At 40.8% G+C, this 6937-nt stretch overlaps 1 pseudogene; it reads left to right on the top strand.

Annotated features, from left to right (window-relative positions):
• The first annotated feature begins 4844 nt into the window (after positions 1-4844).
• On the top strand, positions 4845-6542 carry LOC143388903 (signal recognition particle subunit SRP72 pseudogene; annotated as a pseudogene).
• The last annotated feature ends 395 nt before the right edge of the window (positions 6543-6937 follow it).

Genomic DNA, 6937 nt, shown 5'->3' with positions numbered 1-6937 from the left:
AGAAGGGAAATTGCATGGTAAAGGAAGGAGACCCTCATTGTTATACAAAATTATATATAAGAGGAAGTGAGGGGAAAGGGGAAAAAAACAAGAGAGAGAAATGAAGTACAGTAGATGGGTTAGAGAGAGAAGATGGGAGGAGAGGGGAGGGGAGGAGGGATAGTAAAAGATAGGAAAGGCAGCAGAATACAACAGACACTAGTATGGCAGTTTATAAAAAAGTGGATGTGTAACTGATGTGAATCTGCAATATGTATATGGGGTAAAAATGGGAGTTCATAATCTGCTTGAATCAAATGTATGAAATATGATATGTCAAGAGCTTTGTAATGTTTTGAACAACTAATATAAAAATTTTTAAAAAAAGAAATATATGTTGGTGTAAGGAGCCTTAGATTCCGTTGTAGTGAGACCATCAAAGCTGGGTCTGCATCTATGTGAACTGGAGGACATGGTTTTTATTTTCCAATGAACATGAGGCACCAGAGTTGAATCCTCTCTTTGTAGGTAAAGTGTGGCCACTGGAGGATGAATATCTCCCCATGTGGATTGTGAAGCCAATGGATCATCCTCCAATTTTTGTGGCGATTCTTGCAGCTGCACTGGGAATTTGGTATTTGCTTCACGAAATACAAGAAGGTCAACTGAGACACAGTGATGAAGGGAGTTCTGTCACATGAGGTGGTTCATGGTCTGCAGGAGAAAATATCATCCAGGCTGCTATCACACACATTTATACCCCTTGATTGGAGCAACCTGATTCTGGGCATTGCCCCCAAACCTCTCATCATAACAAGATGCCTTTCAAAATAAGGGTCTGCTGGCTGCACTATGGCAGTCACATCTCATTTGGAGGCCAATGACAGATCAACATGGCCCAACCTTGGAGGTTTTATCACACATCTGCACCTCCAAAGCTCCAGTCCCACTTCCCATCGGGCTCCAACTCACTGGAATCTCTGTTCTACACCACTTTCATGAATTAGAGTCAATCAAGGCACTTCCTGGTTCAGTCATGATGAACAACAGGAGATACAAAGATTCTCCAGTGCTTCTTGGTAATGTTAATTACATAAATTTTATGATATTGGTCTAGGCATATTTCAAGGATGAAGTAGGTGGCACTGTGGGTTTGGATTCATTAAGGAACCCTGAAGTGGTGAGGAATCTTCTTTCAATTACAGCTCTAGAGAACCCTGCTGGCAAGGTTTCCCAAAGAGTGGCCAAAGGGTTCAAGAAACCTGGCCCATTGGGGACTAAAATGTGAGGGTCATGTGTGTTTTGACTCTCTACTATGGGTGCCAAGGCTTTAATAAAAAAATTCTATTATATCTTGGCAGAGATTCCCAGTGCTGTGGAGAAAGCCACCCTGGGCCTAGATCTCAGTTTCCAAAGGCATTTCTCATTTTTGGCCTCCTAAAATCCCCACACAATTCATGGCAATACTTCTCTGAGGTCAGTTCCAGAACTCAGTCTCTAATGGGAATCACACCAGAGTTCAAGCTGAGGATGACATAGTCATCTCTTCCAACCACCACAGGAATGACCACAATTAAAACAAAAACACTCCCACATGGCCCTCATCTTCTTCCATATAGACACTCATTATAACATTCTGGCTGGAGGTTTCCCTAAGGGGAGCAGTCCAAGATGATGTCCAAAATATCTCCCATTCCCCTCTATTGCCTAATGAAATCATGGCCTGGACACCCTTCATGAGAATCAGGATATATAAAATGGGCCTACAGTTCATACTGCTCCATTTATCAAATTTGATGCCTATCGACTGTCAGGGGTAGATTATTTATGTGTACTGAAGTCATGGCAGAACTCAAGCACCTATGGGGTAGCTACTGCAGGGCTTTGCACAACCCATTTGACCAAAAGGATCCCTGTTCTAGCTTCATGAATGTCAGGAGCCTTACCAGAGGAAGGCAAAAGATTTCATCCAAAATGACTATATATTTTTGTCATTTTTGTTTTGGATGGACACATGGGATCTTTATTTAGATTCATGGGGTACTGAGAATCTAAGCCAAAGCCTCACACAGGGCCAAGAGGCTAATTCAGACACAACCCTTTACAAAGCAATTAACCAAAGAGTCACAGGTGAGATCCCTTCATTTCCATTTAGAAACTGTATTCCTGAGGCTTCCCAAAGGTGTGGCCTGAGGCAAAGAACTTCCTGACATTCAGGGGAACAGAGCAATAGGTAAGAAAAAGGCCCAGGGACAAACCTTTCCACAAGATTAACACTATGGCACTGACAGCCCTTGATCATGCTCCTTTAATTGCTATGTAGTCAAGCAGGGTTTCTACACTTAGAGCCTTACTGGTCACAGTGATTTCTGAGTTTTCTGAGATGTTTGACATTCCCTTCAGCAATCCAGTTCATGGCCATGCCCCAGACTTGCAGATGGTATATATCATGGACACAAATGCAAGAGCCCTTTCTGTAGAGAGGCCAGAATTCAGAAAGAATACAGAAACTTAGGAACATACTAGGTGTTGCCCATCTTCAAGGCAAGCAGCAGTCCATTTATAAAATAGCCAGGATGAGTGCTGGGAAGCTTTCCAATAGGCAGGACACATCCACTGATGCATTCTTTTTTCTACTGTTTACCACCACAGACACAGTCGGGTCTATTGACATAGAAACACTTGCCTTGAGCAAAAGGACTCACTAGTAAACAGTCCACTCCAAAGGGAACAAACCCGCTTTTCTCCATATTCTCAGAACATGAAGCAAAACCACAAATTCAATCACAGACCCACAAAGGGTCAAACTGTGTTACCCAGCAGTGGCCTGTCCTGTCTCAGCTCTGGTCTCCTTTGCCAACTCGGTAAATTTCAGGAGCCAGCAATGAGCCAGTACTTTCTTTCTCAGGAAAGGCCCCTATTCAGAGCTTTCCTGGCATTTGGGCATCCCCATACGAGTAGGTACCAAGAAAGAATGACTCTGTCCTTGGTAGATTCAAACAAGTGAGACCACTGGGACTGGGACTGGCTCTGGGTGTCTAGCTACCTAGATCCCAAGTTCAGAGAGTTCCATCACCAAGGAAGTGATATGAGGTCACTTCCTTAAAGGAAGTGAATGAAATCACTGCCTTGGCAACCACTTTGTCCTAACAGTTGCTTCCAAGTGTCCCATGAGATGGAAGCTGCTCCATCATCCTGTGACATTTTTAAAATTTAGAAAGGTATACATACCATAGGTGCCCAGGACCAGCTATCCATACAGACCTGGATTGGACCATCTTCCCTGCATTCAGAAGAGAGAGGCTGACTCAGACACATTTCTTCTTCCTGACCCGTTTGTTTGCCATGGAAGATGACTTTAGGCCTTTCAGGCCCTACCTAGCTGTCGACATCTTCTCCAGGGATAATTTCTCCACCTACCTTTGAGGTTCTCTGAAGGTGTTGGATCCCTACATATCTGTATTGCAAGATCAACTCTGTACTTTCTCTTAAGTAAAATTAGATTGAGGGAACAGAGTATGGTTAGGGTTAATATCATGTTTTATTAGGAGTCATTCTGCTGGATGAATACTAGTATTGGGAAACTGGGATATTTATCAGTATGTATAGATGAAATATAAGTTTGAAAACAGAAAACCAGATAAGATCTGAAGCACAGAAGGGCCTTGGGCCTTTGATTTGCATACATAGTTTTGAATTATGTTTTGCACAGATTTATGATATAATTCAATATAAAATGGCATAGAATCTTGTATGTTGGATTATTATATATAGAAGAGAACATCCAGTGAAATAGGTATAGTAGGTAGGATTGCAGTGTACATTTAGGAAAAAGATTGAGCTTAGGATTTGGACAAAAAGCCCTTTTCCAAAAGGGTTTTTGTGAGACAGTGAATGTGAATATCTGCACACATGAAGAGTCAGTCACAAAAATGGACTTGTGAAAATAAGTAGGATAATAGATATCAGATAGAAGTTAGGAGATCGGGCAAAATATAAAGTGATTAATATGGTTAGAAATATTTTCAACAGGGGGGTGGTTGAACATATAATCTTAGGAAGAAACAAATATATAGACCCCAATAGGATTGTAATTGGAAAGCATTTGCCAAAGTTGAATTGGACATTTTCTAGTAATCCTTGCTCTCACTAAAATTAGGCTTTGATAGAATCATAATATAAGTGTGAGCTTTGCATTTTGTGTCCAGAATATTATTGTGATGAATATGTAGATCAGGTGACATGAGTATTTTTTCCACCATTTGTGGAAGCATGTTTTGAAACACTATAATCTCATGTTTGGGGATACCAATAGCTGTACCCTGTGTCTATGAATAGAGAGATGATGCATGAATAGACCATACTGTGAATAAATAATATAACTGGTTCCAATTTTAAAAAATGGATTGAATTGATATTTTAAAATATACATGAAATCTGGAATTCATATACATACATTCATTCCAACTAGTTGTAGATCTAGTGGTAATATTAGGCTACAATTTATAATGAGGTGTGTGTGTTTTGCTTCAAAAATGATTATGGAAATCAAAAATAATGTGTTATGAAAGTAGGTTCATGAAAAAGCAAGTAAAGAAACATAGAGAAACACATGTGTTCTGTCACATGCAGTGACTGAAAGTGAATCATATGCATTTAAATTTGTGAACTTGTGGATGAAAGGATATATCCTATGATGTATATATAGTGAAGAAAGACTAACGTACCAAAGTTGAAAGAAAATTAATGTCAAAATACACATCATGGCCCCGCCCTTCCCCGTGTCTCCTCCAAGATGGCGAGAGGCGGTAGCAGGGGGGGTTTCAGTGCCTGCCTGTGGAGTGAAGTGAAACTTTATGGCCAGAATGGCGACTTCATGCGCCCTCTCAAGACCATCAACAAGACTATACCATTTAGAACGTTATGATGAATGCTTAGCTGTGTATAGAGATCTTGTCCGAAACTCCCAAGATGACTATGATAAAGAGAGGAAAACAAACCTTTCAGCAGTGGTTGCAGCTCAAAGCAATTGGGAAAAAGTGGTTCCAGAGAACTTGGGCCTCCGAGAAGGCACACAGGAACTGTGCTACAATGCTGCATGTGCACTGATAGGACAAGGCCAGGTGAACCAGGCAATGAAAATCCTACAAAAAGCTGAAGATCTTTGCCAACATTCATTTTCAGAAGACTCTGATGGGACTGAGGAAGACCCACAGGCAGAACTGGCCATCATTCATGGTCAGATGGCCTATATTCTGGAGCTTCACGGTCATACCGAGGAGACTTTGCAACTTTACAATCAGATAAGAAAACTAAAGCCAACTGATGTGGGATTGTTAGCTGTAATTACAAATAACATCATTACCATTAAAAGGGACCAAATGTCTTAGATTCCAAGAAGAAGGTGAAACTAACCAATGCAGAAGGAGTAGAGTTTAAACTTTCCAAGAAACAATTGCAAGCTATAGAATTTAACAAAGTTTTGCTTGCTATGTACACAAATCAGGCAAAACAGTGTTGCAAAATATCTGCTGGTTTACAGTCCCAAAGTCCTGCACATCTCCTGCCTGTGTTAATCCAGGCTGTCCAGCTCTGCCGTGAAAAGCAGCATATAAAAGCAATAGAGCTACTTCATGAATTTTCAGATCAGCATCCAGAAAAATGCAGCTGAAATTAAACTGACCATGGCACAGTTGAAAATTTCCCAAGGTAATATTTCCAAAGCATGTTTAATATTGAGAAGCATAGAGGAGTTAAAGCATAAACCAGGCATGGTGTCTGCATTAGTGACCATGTACAGACATGAGGAAGATATTGATAGTGCCATTGAGGTCTTCACACAAGCCATCCAGTGTTATCAAAACCATCAGCCCAAATCTCCTGCTCATTTGTCATTGATAAGAGAAGCTGCAAACTTCAGACTCAAATATGGGCAGAAGAAGGAGGCAATTAGTGACCAAGAAGAGCTATGGAAACAAAATCCAAAAGATATTCACACCCTGGTGCAACTTATTTCTGCTTACTCACTTGTGGATCCAGAGAAAGCTAAAGTTCTTAGCAAACACTTGCCCTCATCAGATAGTATGTCTCTAAAAGTAGATGTCGAGGCTCTTGAAAATTCTCCTGGTGCTACATACATTGGGAAGAAGGGTGGAAAATTTACTGGAAATAGTCAACCAAAGGAACAAGGACAGGGAGATTTGAAGAAGAAGAAGAAAAAAAAGAATGGAAAACTGCCTAAGAATTATGACCCAAAAGTTACCCCAGATCCAGAAAGATGGCTACCAATGAGAGAATGTTCTTACTATTGAGGAAGAAAGAAGGATAAAAAGAAAAATCAGATTGGAAAAGGGACCCAGGGAGCAACTGATGAAGCCTCATCTGAACTGGATGCCAGTAAAATTGTGAGCAGCCCACCCACCTCCCCAAGACTTGGCAATGCAGCAACAGTCTCTGCCTCTACAAGTAACATCATGCCCCCAAGACACCAGAAACCTGCAGGGGCCCCAGCAACAAAAAAGAAACAGCAACAGAAAAAGAAGAAAGGAAAAGGTGGCAGGTGATAGAATGTTCTTGTTGCAGGCTGTTTTTAAATAGCCTCAGTGATATACTAGGAACATAATAAAGGTAACACAGCAAGAAGCACAGAACTGCTCCCTCTTATATCCACATGTTTTCATAAAATAATTTCTTGTGCATCAAAGAGGAAAACACCTTTCTCAAAATGCCTAGTCAGGTTTGGTAATTTCAACTGCCTATGTTTGCACAGATTATGAGGACTGGAGATGATCAGGCATATACCACTTTGATATCTGTTGCACCCTTTATCTTTGTGTGCTGATTTGATCTTTTTTCCATTTCACGAATAAGGCATATTACCTAAGGTCTCCCAGGATTTAAACAGAAACTGTTTCTACAACAGTCTGAAGACACTTGTTGCTATTTTAGGTCCCACTTT

This window comes from Callospermophilus lateralis, unplaced genomic scaffold, assembly GCF_048772815.1.
Source record: "Callospermophilus lateralis isolate mCalLat2 unplaced genomic scaffold, mCalLat2.hap1 Scaffold_45, whole genome shotgun sequence".
Lineage (NCBI taxonomy): Eukaryota > Metazoa > Chordata > Mammalia > Rodentia > Sciuridae > Callospermophilus > Callospermophilus lateralis.
This window is presented reverse-complemented; position numbering and strand designations above follow the sequence as displayed.